Source organism: Jatropha curcas, chromosome 1, assembly GCF_041381405.1.
Source record: "Jatropha curcas cultivar XTBG-Jc1 chromosome 1, XTBG_Jcur_1.0, whole genome shotgun sequence".
Classification (NCBI taxonomy): domain Eukaryota; kingdom Viridiplantae; phylum Streptophyta; class Magnoliopsida; order Malpighiales; family Euphorbiaceae; genus Jatropha; species Jatropha curcas.
The window spans coordinates 15,118,324-15,137,516 of NC_143151.1; positions in this window are offsets into that span (position 1 = coordinate 15,118,324).

Sequence of the window (19,193 nt, forward strand, 5' to 3'; positions counted from 1 at the left end):
CAAAACTCATCTTTTGCTTTTCACATTGGTCTTCATACACTTCTTTTGAGGAAAATGATCTTGGGTCGGTCATCCACCCATCCTTTGTGAATGAATACCTATTGAGGTAATCCACATTTTTCCTTCCTTGCACCCTTCCTAACTTCTTTTTCAAATCCCTAAAGTAATAATCAGGATTATCGACCTTTTCATCTTCAGGTGTTTGAAACCTAGTTGGTGTAGTACTAGGACGAGCTCTCGTTGTATTAGAGCGTTGGGCAGCTTTAATCTCCTTCAAATCTTTTCTCATATCTTGAAGGAAACTGTTGTAGTTTCTAAACTGTTCTTGGATTGACTCCATTACAAGTTTTAATTAGGATTCCTCTATTTGACTTTCATCCTCACTATTATCTCCAAACTTGCCTGCACTCATGGTTAGTATTCAAAATAGAAAACACGAAAAGATTTAAGTTTATAGTAAAGCACTCCCTCACGTGTTTACACTCTTTAATCACTCCTTGCAATTCCTCCAATTGTACTTCAGAATCTTAGGTTAACCAACCAACTCAAAAGCATGTTTAGAAACAAGGAATAAAACTTAACAATGAAAAGCAAGCACAAATTCTAGAAAGAAGACTCAAAAACGAGATGGATAGTAGCACAAGAACAAAACAATGCGCTACTTTAATTATCAATTAGAGTGTAGTAAACAAGCAAACACACCCTATCAATGTAATAGAAGCAATAGAAAGTTCACACAAAAACAAAGAAACTAGAATTTAAAAGACAATTTCAGGATATAATGTATGAATTCAACTTACTACAAAGCAAACCAAATATGGACCTAATTAATTCTACCCAAAACAAAGCAAGCAATCAAAGAAAATCCAAAAGAAAATAATATTTTAATAGGGTCAGAACCGAGCACGGGCATGCTAGATGGAAGCACGGGTGTGCGTGTAATGCTCGGTCCAATAAGTGAAGGTCAGGCCCTAGCACGGGTGTGCTTGAGGTGAAGCAAGGGCATGCTGTATTAAACCCTTTTTCAATGCAACCCAATTTAGGTAGGATTCTTAGATTTGACAAGGATTGTAGTAGATTTGCTTAATCTCAAAAGATATGGTCAACTAATTCTTGTTATCTTATCCACAAATTAGTTAAGATTACATTTTATCACAAGATTATAGTGGATAAACTCAATCCCATAATATAAGGTCAAATCTCTAAAGATTAGGAACTAATCCCACAAAATATGGTCAAATCCCACAAAATAAGGTAAAATCCCTAAGAATTAGGAACAAATCCCTCAAAATATGGTCAAATCCCTAAGGATTAGGAATAAATCCCACAAAATAAGGTAAAATCCCTAAAATTTAGGAACAAATCCCACAAATTATGGTCAAATCCCTAAGAATTAGGAACAAAATCCACACAACAATCAAGCTTCTTTAATGGTGGACGAATTTTCTTACTCTTTTTTTTTTTTTTTAATAAACAAGATCTAAGATCTAAACTTCTAGACTTGAACAAGAACGAAATTAATAAGTTCAATTGAAGCAAACTCGAATTTAAACTAAGCAAAACAAGAAACAAGATGAAGAAGAAAACAAACACAAGAACAAGAAAACAAATAAATACAAACCCTAGAGCTAAGATAAATAAGAATTTACCTAAATCTTTGGCTCTGATACCAAACTGACGCGAAACCCTATGGAAATAAATTCCATGAACTCTATGACAAGTTTTGGAAGAGATCCAAGATCTAAATAAATTCCCCTCTATGGCACCCAAAGCTTAAAGAAGCAAGAACACCAATAATAGAGTAAAAGAATAAGATAAACGCCACAAAGAATTGATAAGTTTACCTTCATTCTTGATGCAATTAGAAGAATGCAATCTCACACTCTCTCTAAAGCAAGAACACGCCAAAAGCATGAAGAAGAAGTCTATTTAATTCATTGAATAATTGTTGTATGAATTACAATATAACAAGCTATTTATACTAAATCTATGAGTTCCTGATCCTTTAAGGATTTAGAATAATTAATCTAAATCAGCTAAGGATAAGGATTTAGCTAATCTAAACCAACTAAGGATAAGACTAACAAATCTTAACAACTTAAGGATAAGGATTAACTAATCCAAATCAACTAAAGATTAGCTAAATCTAAACAAATCTAAGATAAGGAATAATAATCCAAACCAACTAAGGATAAGGAATAATTAATCCAAGCCAACTAAGGATAAGGAATAATTAATCCAAACCAACTAAGGATAAGGACTAACTAATCCAAACAAACTAAGGATAAGGAATAATTAATCCAAACCAACTAAGGATAAGGAATAATTAATCCAAACCAACTAAGGATAAGGAATAATTAATCCAAACCAACTAATGATAAAAATAAAAAGGGTGGCCCAATATATTGTTGGCCCAACCCATTAACAACATTACAACTCAAAACTAACAAAAATGGGCTAACCTATTATGCCAAAGTTAGGCTCTGGTATGGCTAGGGCATGCCATATGCTAGAATTTTAGATTCCATCTCAATATGTGCTTCCATCAATGTGAGAAACTTAGATGCTCCCCATGCTTCCTTGAGCTCTATGGTTGAGTGGTAGCGAATCCGTGTCATCGATGATTCAGTTAAAAGAGTTTTTGCTTAATTTGCTTAACATTGACTCTTCTACTTTGCCATCTAGGATTGTTTCTTTATTGCAGGAGTTTTCTAATGGTGAAAAGAAGGCCGCTTTAGTCAAGGAAATGCACGCTAAGGCTAAAGTTCATAGAGACATAAAAAGGAGGAACAAACAATATGCTGACCATGTGACCAAGAGAAGGAAGAAGATAATATTTGTGCCAGGTGATTGGGTTTGGGTACATTTTCGCAAGGAAAAGTTTCCCAACCAAAGGAAGATTAAATTTGATGAACGTGGAGATGGACCATTCCAAGTCGTGGAGCACGTTGATGACAACACCTACAAAATAGACTTACCAGGTAAGTATGGTGTTTTCGTTACTTTCAATGTTAGTGATTTATCTCCCTTTGACATGGATGCAGATTTGAGGACAAATCTTTTTAAAGAAGGGGGGATGATACGGATCCACCATCACCAATCATCTATGGAGCTCAAGGGAACAAGGAGCACAATAATGGCAATCCATTAGTACTTCCTAGTGGACCAATTACAAGGAGCCGTGCAAAGAGATATGGAGCAACCATGTCCTTATACATTCAAGAACAAGTCACACAAGAACTCCATGACCTTGCTCTCAACAAGCGCTGTGTAGAACTTCAAGACAGACCTAAAATTCTCACACTAATTGAAGCATATGTTGAGGAAAACAAGAAGCACGCCCAGACTGTGGTAGAGTCTGACTTAAGGAAGGAAAACAATAACATGAAGCATGCCCACTCAACCATGGAGCTCAAAGGAGCATGGGTACCTCAACTTCTAACTCAGATTCGAGGACGAATCTTTTCGAGGAAAGGGGGAATGATACGGATTCGCTACCACTCAACCATAGAGCTCAAGGAAACATGGGGAGCATCTAAGTTTCTCACATTGATGGAAGCACATGTTGAGATGGAATCTGAAATTCTAGCATATGGCATGCCCTGGCCATACTAGAGCCTAACTTTGGCGTAATAAGTTAGCCCATTTTTATTAGTTTTGAGTTGTAATGTTGTTAATGGGTTGGGCCACAATAAATTGGGCCACCCTTTTATTTTTATTCTTAGTTGGTTTGGATTAATTATTCCTTATCCTTAGTTGGTTTGGATTAATTATTCCTTATCCTTAGTTTGTTTGGATTAATTATTCCTTATCCTTAGTTAGTTTGGATTAATTACTCCTTATCCTTAGTTGGTTTGGATTAATTATTCCTCATCCTAGATTTGTTTAGATTTTAGCTAATCTTTAGTTGATTTGGATTAGTTAATCCTTATCCTAGATTTGTTTAGATTTAGCTAATCTTTAGTTGATTTGGATTAGATATCCAAATCCTTAAGTTGTTATGATTTTGTTAGTCATATCCTTAGTTGGTTTAGATTTGCTAAATCCTAATCCTTAGCTAACTCTAAATCCTTTAAGGATCTAGAACTCTTAGATTAGTATAAATAGCTTGTTATTTTGTAATTATTAATACATTATTATTCAATGAATGAAAGAGAGACTTCTTTTCATGCTTAGGCGTGTTCTTGCTTTAGAGGGTGTGAGATTGCATTCTTCTAATTGCATCAAGAATCAAGGTAAACTTATCAATTCTTTGTGGCGTTTATCTTATTCTTTTACTCTATTATTGGTGTTCTTACTTCTTTAAGCTTTGGGTGCCATAGAGGGGAGCTTATTCTAGATCTTTGATCTCTTCCAAAACTTGTTATAGAGTTCATGGAATTTATTTCCATAAGGTTCCGCGTCAGTCTTATCCTTAGTTGGTTTAGATTAGCTAAATCCTTATCCTTAGCTGATTTAGATTAATTATTCTAAAATCCTTTAAGGATCAGGACCTCTTAGATTTAGTATAAATAGCTTGTTATATTGTACAATATTTCAACATACAATTATTCAATGAAATAGAATTTTCTTCAACTTCATGCTTAGGCGTGTTCCTTGCTTTAGAGAGTGTGTGAGATTGCATTCTTCTAATTGCATCAAGAATCAAGGTAAACTTATCAATTTTTTGTGGCGTTTATCTTATTCTTTTACTCTATTATTGGTGTTCTTGCTTTTTTAAGCTTTGGGTGCCATGGAGGGGAGTTTAGTTTGATCTTGGATCTCTTTCAAAACTTGTCATAGAGTTCATGGAATTTATTTCCATAGGGTTCCACGTCAGTGTGGAAGAGTACTACAAGGAGATGGAGATTTGCATGGCTAGAGACATGATTGAGGAAGATGAGCAAATCAACATGTCACGATTCCTTGGAGGTCTAAATAAAGATTTTGCTGATGCTTTAGAGATATATAGGTATGATACCTTGGAGGAGATGATAGATATGGCCATGAAACTTGAAAGGCAGAAAAAGGGGAGATCCACCAATAAGTACTCTAGCAACACATGGGGATCTAAATGGTCCAAAGAAGGTGAAAAGAAAGAATTTAGAGGCTCTAATTCTCAAAGGACAGATTCAACTTCAAAAGGTAAAGAAGCTGTCCAAATCCAATTAAAAGCAACAATGGTACTTCTAACTCTACAACCCCTTCTAGAGAAATTAAATGTTTTAAATGTTTGGGGAAAGGGCATTATGCATCTCAATGTCCTAATAAAAGGGTTATGATTGCTAAAGATGATGGGAATGTTAGTTCTGAATCTGAATGTCGTGATTGTGATGATATGCCTAATTTAATTGATGATGATGATTATGATTTAGAAAATTTAATACTTCCTGAACATGGAGAAGCTTTGGTTGCTAGGCGTGCCTTGAATATGCATGTCAAAGAGGAAAGCCTTGAGCAACGTGAGAACATATTTCACACTAGATGTTTGATTAATGAAAAAGTGTGTACTCTTATTATTGATGGGGGTAGTTGCTGATACGGATCCACTACCACCAACCACCTATGGAGCTCAAGGAAACAAGGACCACATCAATGGCAATCCATTAGTGCTTCCTAGTGGACCAATTACAAGGAGCCGTGTAAAGAAGTATGGAGCAACCATGTCCTTATACATTCAAGAGCAAATTACACAAGAGCTCCATGACCTTGCTTTCAACAAGTGCTATGAAGAACTTGCAGGAACACCTAAGTTTCTCACATTAATGGAAGCACATGTTGAGTTGGAACCTGAATTTCCAACACATGACATGCCTAGAGCATGCTTGATTAGCACGCCCGTGCAAGGTAGCACGCCCCAGGTCGTGCAAGATTCTACCTCTCAAAGAACAACACTTGATTTGAAGCACGCCCGTGCCAACTAGCACGCCCCAGACCGTGCAAGCCTCTGCCTCTCGCGAGGAAAACTCATACATGCCCGCACGCCCGTGCCAACTAGCACGCCCTAGACCGTGCACTCCTCTGCCTCTCGTGAAGGAAGCTTAACATTGAAGCACGCCCGTGCACATTGGCACGCCCTAGGCCATGCAACCCCCTGGCTCTCATTAAGCTAGTTAGTTTATTTTGAGTTTTTGCTATGTTAATGGGTTGGGCCTCCTATAATTTGGCCACCCTTGATTATTTAGCCTTATTTTGTTTAGATTTAGTCAATCTTTAGTAGATTTGGATTAGATATCCAAATCCTTAAGTTGTTATGATTTTGTTAGTCATATCCTTAGTTGGTTTAGATTTGCTAAATCCTACTCCTTAGCTAACTCTAAATCCTTTAAGGATCTGGACCTCTTAGATTAGTATAAATAGCTTGTTATTTTGTAATTATTCAGAATATTATTCAATCAATTAATAAAAAGAGAGATCTTCTTCTTCATGCTTAGGCGTGTTTTTGCTTTAGAGGGTGTGAGATTGCATTCTTCTAATTGCATCAAGAATCAAGGTAAACTTATCAATTCTTTGTGGCGTTTATCTTATTCTTTTACTCTATTATTGGTGTTCTTGCTTCTTTAAGCTTTGGGTGCCATAGAGGGGAATTTATTTAGATCTTGGATCTCTTCCAAAACTTGTCATAGAGTTCATGGAATTTATTTCCATTGGGTTTCGTGTCAGTTTGGTATCAGAGCCAAAGATTAAGGTAAATTCTTATTTATCTTAGTTCTAGGGTTTGTGTTTATTTGTTTTCTTGTTTCTTCTTGTTCTTGTGTTTGTTTTCTTGTTATCTTGTTCTTGTATTTGTTTTTCTTATTTTGCTTAGTTAATTTCGAGTTTGCTTCAGTTAAATTTATTAATTTCGTTCTTGTTCCAATCTGGAAGTTTTGATCTTAGATCTTGTTGACTAAAAAAAAAAAAAGAGTATAAAAAAATTTTCGTCCACCATTAAAAGAAGCTTGATTGTTGTGTGGATTTTGTTCCTAATTCTTAGGGATTTGACCATATTTTGTGGGATTTGTTCCTAAATTTTTGGGATTTGACCATATTTTGTGGGATTAGTTCCTAATTCTTGGGGATTTGACCTTATTTTGTGGGATTGAGTTTATCTACTATAATCTAGTGATCAAATCCAATCTTAACTACTTTGTAACAAGAATTAGTTGACCATATCTTTTGAGATTAAGCAAATCTACTATAATCCTCGTCAAATCTAAAATCCTACCTAAATTGGGATACATTGAAAAGGGATTTAACTCAGCACGCCCGTGCTTTACCTCAAGCACAACCGTGCTAGGGCCTGACCTTCACTTATTAGGCTAAGCAATACACGCACGCCTGTGCTTCTTTCTAGCACGCCCGTGCACGATTCTGACTATTGTTTTCTTTTGGTTTTTTCTTTGATTGCTTGCTTTGTTTTGGGTAGAATTATTAGGTCCATATTTGGTTTGCTTTGTAGTAAGCTAAATTCATACATTATATCCTGAAATTGTCCTTTAAACTCTAGTTTCTTTGTTTTTGTCTGAGCTTTCTTTTGCTTCGATTACATTATTAGGGTGTGTTTGCTTGTTTACTATACTCTAATTGATAATTAAGGTAGTGCATTGTTTATATTCTTGTGCTACTATCCATCTCGTTTTGTGTCTTCTTTCTAGAATTGTGCTTGCTTTTCATTGTTAAGTTTTATTCCTTGTTTCTAAACGTACTTTGGAGTTGGTTGGTTGACCAAAGATTCTGAAGTTCAATTGGAGGAATTGCAAGGAGTGATTCAAGAGTGTAAACACGTGAGGGAGTGATTTACCAATAATTCAAATCTTTTTGTGTTTTCTCTTTGAATACTAACCATGAGTTCAGGCAAGTCTGGAGATGGATGTCCAATTAACAATCCTCAAATGAAACTTTTCATGGAAGCAATTCAAGGACAGTTTAGAACCTTCAACAATCTTTTCCTAGACATGAGGGAGGAATTGCAAGAGATAAGGGCTTCACAAAATTCTAACACAACAAGAGCTCGTCCACAAGCTAGATTTCAAGCCCATGATGATGAAGATACTGAAAATACTAATAAACTTGATGGAGACTTGGGATCAATCAAGATGAGAATTCCAGAATTCAAAGGTAACAACAATGCTGAAGAATACCTTGAATGGGAGAGAAAGGTAGAACAAATCTTTGAATGCCATAACTATTCTCAAGAAAAGAAATCCCATCTTGCTGCTGTTGAATTCAAAGGTTATGCCATGTTTTGGTGGGAACAATTGCTATTGAAAAGAAGAAGAAAGGGATTGCGACCTGTAACACCATGGGAGATCATGAAAGAGCTAATGCACCAAATATTTGTCCCTACTCATTACTTTAGGGATTTACACAATAAATTAGCTAGAATGGTGCAAGGAGGAAGGAGTGTGGAAGAGTACTACAAGGAGATGGAGATTTGCATGGCAAGGGCCAAGATTGAGGAAGATGAGCAAATCACCATGTCACAATTCCTTGGAGGTCTAAATAAAGACATTGCTGATGCTTTAGAGATGTATAGGTATGATACCTTGGAGGAGATGATAGATATGGCCATGAAACTTGAAAGACAGAAAAAGGAGAGATCCACCAACAAGTATTCTAGCAACACATGGGGATCTAAATGGTCTAAAGAAGGTGAGAAGAGGGAATTTAAGGGTTCTAATTCCCAAATGACAGATTCAACTTCAAAAGGTAAAGAAGCTGTCCAAACTCCATTTAAAAGCAACAAAGGTACTTTTAACTGTATAACCCCTTCTAGAGAAATTAAATGTTTTAAATGTTTGGGGAAAGGGCATTATGCATCTCAATGTCCTAATAAAAGGGTTATGATTGCTAAAGATGATGGGAATGTTAGTTCTGAATCTGAATGTAGTGATTGTGATGATATGCCTAATTTAATTGATGATGATGATGATGAGTCAGAAAATTTAATACTTCCTGAACATGGAGAAGCTTTGGTTGCTAAGCGTGCTTTGAATATGCATGTTAAAGAAGAAAGCCTTGAGCAACGTGAGAACATATTTCACACTAGATGTTTGATTAGTGGAAAGGTGTGTACTCTTATCATTGATGGGGGTAGTTGCACTAATGTTGCTAGTGTAAACATGGTAAACAAACTAAACTTAGCTTGTCTCAAGCATCCTAAGCCTTATAAGTTGCAATGGTTGAATGATTGTGGGGAGGTGAAAGTGACTCGACAAGTGCTTGTGCCATTTTCTATTGGAAGGTATGAAGATGAAATCTTATGTGACATAGTACTTGACGCGGAACCCTATGGAAATAAATTCCATGAACTCTATGACAAGTTTTGGAAGAGATCAAAGATCTAAATAAACTCCCCTTGAAACGGAATCGCTACCACTCAACCATAGATCTCAAGGAAGCATGGAGAACACCTAAGTTTCTCACATTAATGGAACCACATGTTAAGATGGAATCTGAAATTCCAGCATATGGCATGCCCTGGCCATACTAGAGCCTAACTTTGGCATAATAAGTTAACCCATTTTTATTAGTTTTGAGTTGTAATGTTGTTAATGGGTTAGGCCACCAATAAATTGGGCCACCCTTTTAATTTTTATCCATAGTTGGTTTGGATTAATTATTCCTTATCCTTAGTTGGTTTGGATTAATTATTCCTTATCCTTAGTTTGTTTGGATTAGTTAGTCCTTATCCTTAGTTGGTTTGGATTAATTATTCCTTATCCTTAGTTGGTTTGGATTAATTACTCCTTATCCTTAGTTGGTTTGGATTAATTATTCCATATCCTAGATTTGTTTAGATTTTAGCTAATCTTTAGTTGATTTGGATTAGTTAATCCTTATCCTAGATTTGTTTAGATTTAGCTAATCTTTAGTAGATTTGGATTAGATATCCAAATCCTTAAGTTGTTATGATTTTGTTTGTTATATCCTTAGTTGGTTTAGATTTGCTAAATCCTAATCCTTAGCTAACTCTAAATCCTTTAAGGATCTGGACCTCTTAGATTAATATAAATAGCTTGTTATTTTGTAATTATTGGACACATTATTCAATCAATGAAATAGACTTATTCTTCATGCTTTTGGCGTGTCCTTGCTTTAGAGAGAGTGTGAGATTGCATTCTTCTAATTGCATCAGAATCAAGGTAAACTTATCAATTCTTTGTGGCGTTTATCTTATTCTTCTACTCTATTATTGGTGTTCTTGCTTCTTTAAGCTTTGGGTGCCATAGAGGGGAATTTATTTAGATCTTGGATCTCTTCCAAAACTTGTCATAGAGTTCATAGAATTTATTTCCATAGGGTTCCGCGTCAGTTTGGTATCAGAGCCAAAGATTAAGGTAAATTCTTATTTATCTTAGTTCTAGGGTTTGTGTTTATTTGTTTTCTTGTTCATCTTGTTTCTTTTGTGTTTGTTTTCATGTTTGGTTAGTTCAATTCGTTTTTGCTTCAATTAAACTTATTAATTTCGTTCTTGTTCAAGTCTGGAAGTTTAGATCTTAGATCTTATTGATTAAAAAAAAAAAAAGAGAAAGAAAATTCGTCCACCATTAAAGAAGCTTGATTGTTGCGTGGATTTTGTTCCTAATTCTTAGGGATTTGACCATAATTTGTGGGATTTGTTCCTAAATTTTAGGGAATTTACCTTATTTTGTGGGATTTATTCCTAATCCTTAAGGATTTGACCATATTTTGAGGGATTTGTTCCTAATTCTTAGGGATTTTACCTTATTTTGTGGGATTTGACCATATTTTGTGGGATTAGTTCCTAATCTTTTAGAGATTTGACCTTATATTATGGGATTGAGTTTATCCACTCTAATCTTGTGATAAAATCTAATCTTAACTAATTTGTGGATAAGATAACAAGAATTAGTTGACCATATCTTTTGAGATTAAGCAAATCTACTACAATCCTTGTCAAATCTAAGAATCCTACCTAAATTGGGTTGCATTGAAAAAGGGTTTAATACAGCACGCCCGTGCTTCACCTCAAGCACACCCATGCTAGGGCCTGACCTTCACTTATTGGACTAAGCATTACACGCACGCCCGTGCTTCCATCTAGCACGCCCGTGCTCGGTTTTGACCTTATATAAAAAAAATCTTTTATTTGTGGATTTTTCTTTGATTACTTGCTTTGTTTTGGGTAGAATTAAATAGGTCCATATTTGGTTTGCTTTGTAGTAAGCTAAATTCATACATTATATCCAGAAATTGTCTTTTAAATTCTAGTTTCTTTATTCTTGTTTTAACTTTCTTTTGCTTCTATCACATTATTAGGGTGTGCTTGCTTGTTTACTACACTCTAATTGATAATTACAGTAGTGCATTACTTATATTCTTGTGCTATTATCCATCTCGTTTTGAGTCTTCTTTTTAAAATTTGTGCTTGCTTTTCTTGTTAAGATTTATTCCTTGTTTCTAAACGTGCTTTTGAGTTGAATTGGTTGGCCTAAGATTCTGAAGTTCAATTGGAGGAATTGCAATGAGTGATCAAAGGAGTGTAAACACGTGAGGGAGTGATTTATCAATAACCCAAATCTTTTGTGTTTTCTCTTTGAATATTAACAATGACTTTGAGCAAATCTGGAGAGGGTAATGGGGATGAAAGTCAAATAGAGGACCCTCAATTGAAACTTTTCATGGAAGTAATCCAAGGACAATTTAGAACTTTCAATAATCTTGTCCAAGACATGAGGGGAGAATTATAAGAAATAAAAGCAGCCCGAAGCTCTAATGCAACAAGAGCTCATCAACGTACTCCTAAATTTCAAGCCCATAATGAAGAGGAGGCTAGAAACACTGATGTTGGTAAGGTTGATAGGCACTTTGAATCCATCAAGATGAAGATTCCAGAATTTTATGGTAACAACAACGCTGAAGAATACCTTGAATGGGAAAGAAAGGTAGAACAAATCTTTGAATGCCATAATTATTCTCAAGAAAAGAAATCTCACCTTGCAGCTATCAAATTCAAGGGTTATGCTATGTTTTGGTGGGAACAATTGCTATTAAATAGAAAAAGAAAAGGAATGCAACCTGTACCACCATGGGAGATCATGAAGGAGTTGATGCACCAAAAATTTGTCCCTACTCATTACTTTAGGGATTTGAACAATAAGTCAAGAAGGGTACAAGGAAGGAAAAATATGGATTACCTCAATAGGTATTCATTCACAAAGGATGGATGGATGACTGGCCCAAGATCATGTTCCTCAAAAGAAGCGTGTGAAGACCAATATGGAAATCAAAAGATGAGTTTTGAGACTGTCAATAAAGAAAAAGAGTGTAAAAATAAATTGAGTGAAAATATACTGAGTAAAAATAAAAAGAAAGAGGGAGAAGAAAAGGAAAGACAAATTCAACCTATAATTGTACCCTTGTGCAAAGAAGTTTGTTTGACCATCAATGATACGGATTCGCTACCACTCAACCATAGAGCTCAAGGAAGCATGGGGAGCATCTAAGTTTCTCACATTGATGGAAGCACATGTTGAGATGGAATCTGAAATTCCAGCATATGGCATGCCCTGGCCATACTAGAGCCTAACTTTGGCATAATAAGTTAGCCCATTTTTGTTAGTTTTGAGTTGTAATGTTGTTAATGGGTTGGGCCACCAATAAATTGGGCCACCCTTTTATTTTTTATCCTTAGTTGGCTTGGATTAATTATTCCTTATCATTAGTTGGTTTGGATTAATTATTCCTTATCCATAGTTTGTTTGGATTAGTTAGTCCTTATCCTTAGTTGGTTTTGATTAATTATTCCTTATCCTTAGTTGGTTTGGATTAATTATTCCTTATCCTAGATTTGTTTAGATTTATCTAATCTTTAGTTAATTTGGATTAGATATCCAAATCCTTAAGTTGTTAAGATTTTGTTAGTCATATCCTTAGTTGGTTTAGATTTGCTAAATCCTTATCCTTAGCTGATTTAGACTAACTAATCTAAATCATTTAAGGATCTGGACCTCTTAGATTTAGTATAAATAGCTTGTTATATTGTAAAACATTCAATCAATTCAATGAAATAGAATTTCTTCATGCTTAGGCGTGTTCCTTGCTTTAGAGAGAGTGTGAGATTGCATTCTTCTAATTGCATCAAGAATCAAGGTAAACTTATCAATTCTTTGTGGCGTTTATGTTATTCTTTTACTCTATTATTGGTGTTCTTACTTCTTTAAGCTTTGGGTGCCATAGAGGGGGGGTTTAGTTTGATCTTGGATCTCTTCCAAAACTTGTTATAAAGTTCATGGAATTTATTTCCATAGGGTTCCGCGTCAGTTTGGTATCAGAGCCAAAGATTAAGGTAAATTCTTATTTATCTTAGTTCTAGGGTTTGTGTTTATTTGTTTTTTTCTTGTTTCTTCTTGTTTTCGTGTTGTTCATCTTGTTCTTGTGTTTGTGTTTTATAAATATCGTAACCTAATGAAAATTAATTTATTTATAAAAGACTAAAATATTCTATTTATATAGAAAGCTATTCAAATAATCTAATTTCTTGTTATTTAATTGTATCTACTTCAATAACCAACTAGTCCATCATAAAGGCTAAAATATTCTAAATGACTAGTATTCTAAATTTTTTTTAGAATTAAGTGTATTTATCTATCGAGGTTCCCTAACAAGAATCATATTCGATTAACTGTTTAATCCCAATCAACTTATAATTTTAACTTTGGAGTTTATACCAAAATGGAGGATCTAGGTCTTAGAGCGTGCCAATCGAAAATCAGAAGATGATTTCACAGTTCGCGCTAGAAGAAGATGATTCTGCCTCTTAGGACCTCACCAAAGATGCACCGGTCGATTGCCAGACCGCCGCCGTGGCCACCGTCTATGGTGGTCGAAAAACCATGGTTGCTCAGAATCGAGCGCTCTTCACACCATCTGGCTCAATTTTCTATGAGGAGTCCGTTTTTGGCATTAGTTGCATGAGATCAGTCCCCTAATTGGCTGAAACGGGCTCGATTTGTTTGCTGCGCCGACTGGAAACAAACAGAGAGAGAGAGAGAGAGAGAGAGAGAGAGAGAGAAGGGTTACACCATCGACGGGTGAGGCGCTAGAGCCGCTCGATTGCGATGTGATCGACAAAAAATCGATGGAGGCATTGTCGCACCGTTTGCCAAGGCAAAGATCGCGGCTCACCTACTTATTGCGTTCACTAGAAATGAGAGCTAAGAGATAGAAGGAAAGAGACTGCAGAGTGATGTGGCGCGATGACGAGGAGATGATGGGCTCGATCGGTTCGGGTGGCCGGAAATAAGAGAAAGGGAGAGAAAGCAAGAGATGAGCGGTAGCGAGGAAGCAGAAGAAGAAGAGAAAAAGGAGGAAAAGAAAGTGTTTCTAGGGCTTCTAAACCATTTCGATTCGATTCGAATTGGTTTGGTCTAACTCAATGGTCTAGTTCGATTCTTGCTTGATTTACAAGTTTTTCACCTGGTTTTCGAAAAATTCAAACTAGTTTACAGGTCTGGTTTAACTAACAATACTAAAATAGTTACCGCTGAATTTCATTGGTTAGAATTTATGATTAAATTTTTAAATGAAAATTTTTTAAAATAAATTCTCGGGTCGTTTCACAATGATATTTTAAGAAACAAAAGCAAATGAATTTTCATTATGAATTTGATATAATTATGTGAAATTCAATTGAATTACATGTTTTTTATTTAAAATATTTGAGATAGATTTGAATGTACATGGGGAACTATTTTAATTTAAGGCATATAGCTCTTGGATATATTAAGTTTTTTTCTGAAATTTATTAATAATAATAATATTAGTTTTGTTGATAAAAAAAATTAATTATAAATTTAGTGTCTCAACTTTAGAAAATTTTCTATTTTAGTGTTTCAATGGAAAACGTTTGCAATCAGGTGTTTAAACTCCAAAAAAATTTCAGCCAGGTGTCTTTGGCTTACGTTGCAAGCTAGAAGTATGATTAGGACGACAGGTAGTACTGAGTTGAATTTTCTAACTCAAACCCATTAAAATCAAGAGCAAATCAAGAATTGTGTGGTTCAGATTGAATCGAACCCAAAATTAACCAAACTAATGTATATAATCTTTTAGGGTTTCAAGAGAGGACAAACACCAACAATGTATAGTGAGAGAGCGCCAATGGCGACGTTGCAGAGTTTTTTTCTTTAGAAATTTCTTAGAATTTAATGGTCTCAAAACAAAAAATCCAAACCACAAAAATGATTATTTTGAAATTCAAATACCTTCATTGTTTCGGTGAAGAGAATCAAGGGTCGTTTAAACCGTTTCAGCGAAAGGAATCAAGAGCCGTTTGAATCGTTTGCCCTCTGCTTATGTTGGCAATATGGTTCTGGCAATATTGGAAAGGAATGCACTGATTTGTGGCCAAGGATTGCAAGTGCAGCTAATGGTATAGTATAAGAATTTGCTACTTTCGTGCCCCATTCGTTTGGGAGGTATATTGTTAGTCTTATTCCTTGAGAGTGTAGGATGTTCTCTTTTGAACTTGAACAAATTTTGTTTGTGGATTATGCATTTGGTTAATGAGATGAAATTTATGTAGGAAATGTTTTTTTTAAAAAAAAAGAGAAATGTAAGAGAAGGACAAAAGGCTTGTAAATGAATATATAATTCATTAATCTTCTTCCTTTTGAAAAATTTTTAAGTTTGTATTTTTATTATTGTTTGATGGGTTTGTGGTTTTCAAAAGTTCATGGAACCTGGGTTTCAAAGAAGGAATTGAAGTACAAAGATTTAGTTTGGGGACTTGAAGAAAGAGGTTGTTAGGCAACCATAAATGGAGGTTAGAAAGGTCAATTTCATTAAAATCCACGTCAGATTTAGTTATGAAATTTTTTTTGTCTGAATCAGCTGCCACGTGTTAAAAATTTGGTCCCGCAATTACATAATCACGATTTCGATTAGCCAACTAAGCCGAAGACACCTAATTGTAAATTTTAAAAATTCGTACACTTAATAAATAGCGTTTTCCGTTCAGTCACACAAATGGAAAACAGTAAATTCAACCACTAAAATATAATTATCCCTTTTTATTGCCACGAATACAGTCAGATATTAAACCGGGTCTGCTTCGCCCTGAATCCGCCACACCCCATGGGCCAGAAACTTTTGCCCCTTTTTATTGCCACGAATACAGTCAGATATTAAACCGGGTCTGCTTCGGCCTAAATCTGCCACACGCCCATGGGCCAGAAACTTTTGCCATAGCTGCCAGCTCAGCATTGTGCAACGGACAGAGCAGATTCATTCTTTCTTCCCCTAAAAAACTTTTGTGACTTTCGCACGCCACGACAATTTCACCTCGGCCACCAGTTTTTCTGAGGAGACAATACCTATAAAGACAATAAACCAAATTACGTAACTGCCCTTGTACAATCTGCGCTCCTGCTGGGTAATTTTGACATTTAAGCCTCGTTGTATATTGTATGTCCCTTTCAAAAAAAAGTAAGCAACGTCCAAATCAGCGTTTTTGTGGCTGTCTACAAGTTGTTTACTGTGTTTATTAATTAATATTAAGAAATTAAAAACTCAATTATTTGTCTCCCTAACACTCGTAAATTTGATTTTCATATCATTAGTTTGAACTTAATTTAATATTAGTTTCCTATTTGCACTTATATGTATTAATTTTGAACTGAATTTAATTTTAAGCCAAAAACACTAATGCATAATTTAGTAGTAAGTGTGTATATAACTTATTTTGAAAAAAAGTGTAGATATAACTCGATAATAGATTTAAGTTTAAATTTTCTTTTCAAATACTCAAAAAAAAAAAAAAAAAAACCAATTACATAATTTTTTTTTGAAAAAATTACGTAATTTTTTTAGTATATATTGAAAGAGGGCAAATTAAATATGTCAATGTAGTTTTATGTTTTTATTTAGTGATAAAATTATATGATTGGTTATTGCTTTCGCATTAAAAATTCTCTTTTCTGAGTTGATTTTAGGCAGATTAACAAAACTTGGAAATTCATAAATAAATAAAAATTACTTTTTAAACAAGATCAGAAGAAAAGAATAATCCATTTAGCAATAATCTTTGATAGTATATGATAACATTTCATTACAGTTAAAATACTCATGTAATAATTTCTTCAAAATACTCATGTAATAGTATATGTTAAAGAATTTCAAACACAACCTTTCAAAACAAAGCCTTTTAAAAATATTATTAAAATTTTTTAAAAATAATACTTTTTAAGTTTCAATCTTTTCTTTGTGGAAAAATTGACGAAATCAAATCTTTTTTAGTTGGGAGAAGTATCGTAATGGCAACGGGAGAAGTATCATAAAAAATCTGACATTATTTTCTTTCATGTTATAGTTTTTATTAACCTTTATTTTTGAATCTATTTTTTACTGTTAGTAACTTTGATTTCCTTTTCTTTTTAGTTAAACATGGATTTAATTTTAACAAAAATAAAAATTAAAGTGCTAAAGTGTTAACCAATAAAAATTGTGAGGTTTAAATATGCATATGCTTAGTTTATTTAATAATTTAAAATTTATTATAACGGGTGTATAAGATAATTCTTGGTAAGAATTTCTTAATTTTTAATTTTTAATTTCTTTTCGTTTTGTATGAGACAGAGAGTGAGAGTGATTTTTTTTTTTTTCCTTTTCTTTTCCTTTTGTATGAGACCGAGAGCAAGAGCGATTACCTTTTCATGTGAACTATTATTTAGATTTTGGAGGAATATATAAATTCAATTCAAGATTTTGCAATTTTAATTTTGTGGTATCTTAAATTTTATAATGATCTATTTTACATTTGTATTTATAAATTTTTATAATATTGCACACTTGTCATATTAACAATAATAATTCTTAGGATGTTTGACTTTTAAATAACAGTTTTCATATTTTAACTATTTAATATATGTTTAACGATTTAATTTTACAAGTTGAATTAATAATTAAAATAATTTTGTAAGTCGAAGTGTTTTATAAGTGTAATTTTATAAGTTGAAGTGTTTGACATATTAAAGTAAAAGCTGACGGTGCTAAAAAGTTAAACAGTAATATTCATTATATATTTTACCCTTATATTTTATATTATAGCATATTATATTAGTCAATTTTTTATTTTTAAAAATTAATTTGTTGGGCCTTATATATATATATTGTCCAATTTTATAATTTTTTTGGTTTTTCAGTTTACCAATTAAAAATAATTCAAAAAATTGAATAAAATGCAATTTTATATGTAAAATTATGTTTCTTTTTATTTCCCATAGTTAAAAAAACTAACAAATTAATTAGCACAAATACTATATAATTAGAAAAAATATATAAGGATTATTAAATTTAATTTTTGAAAATAGAAATGTTGATTAGTATAATGTTTCATGGCTAGTTAACAAAAAAAGAAATAACAGAAGAATATAACAATGAGAAATAGTTAGAATGAAATAATTATATTAAATTAATTTTAAAACATACAAATTCTGATAAATGTATTTTACATTTAGAGAAATAAATTTTGTTCCAATCCATATTTGGCAATGGATACAAGTATATTTCGTAAACATTATATAGATTCGATATATAATAAAAAAGCTATGAGGGTATTCGAGATATATATATATATATATATATATCAGCTTTTCATATACATATTATATTATAATATATAAAAATAATTAAACTTTAAATAGACAGTTTATATGAACTAGTATGTTGAAAATAATATAAATGACATATTTCATATTTAAATTGTTATTTTAAAGGGAGAAACAAATATATCATTTTTTTTTCAATGAGATATTATAGTGCAAGATATATAATTAAAAAAATATTTTTCTTTATATATAAAAACCACTATATATATTGCAATCTAAATAAGAATTTATACTTTAATTATATAAATAAAAAAGTTGAACGAGTATAAAAAATAAGCATATAATTAATATAGTCAACATATATCACACATTATAAAAAGAACTAAAAAGATTAAGGGAGCATTTGGTTCAACTCGTTTATGCAACTAATTATTAATTTATATCCAATAACTACTTTGTAGATATTTGATAAACTTTTTAATACTGATAGCTAATAAAATTTCTAAATAGTTGTTAATCTCATCAACAATGTGTTGAGTTTTTCTCATATTAGTTGTTAGCTTATTGAAAATTATTTTGTTTGGACTTTATAATCTTAGAAAAATGACTACTAATAAACTTTTCAAATTAATAATTTTATGGTTATTTTATTTATAATTA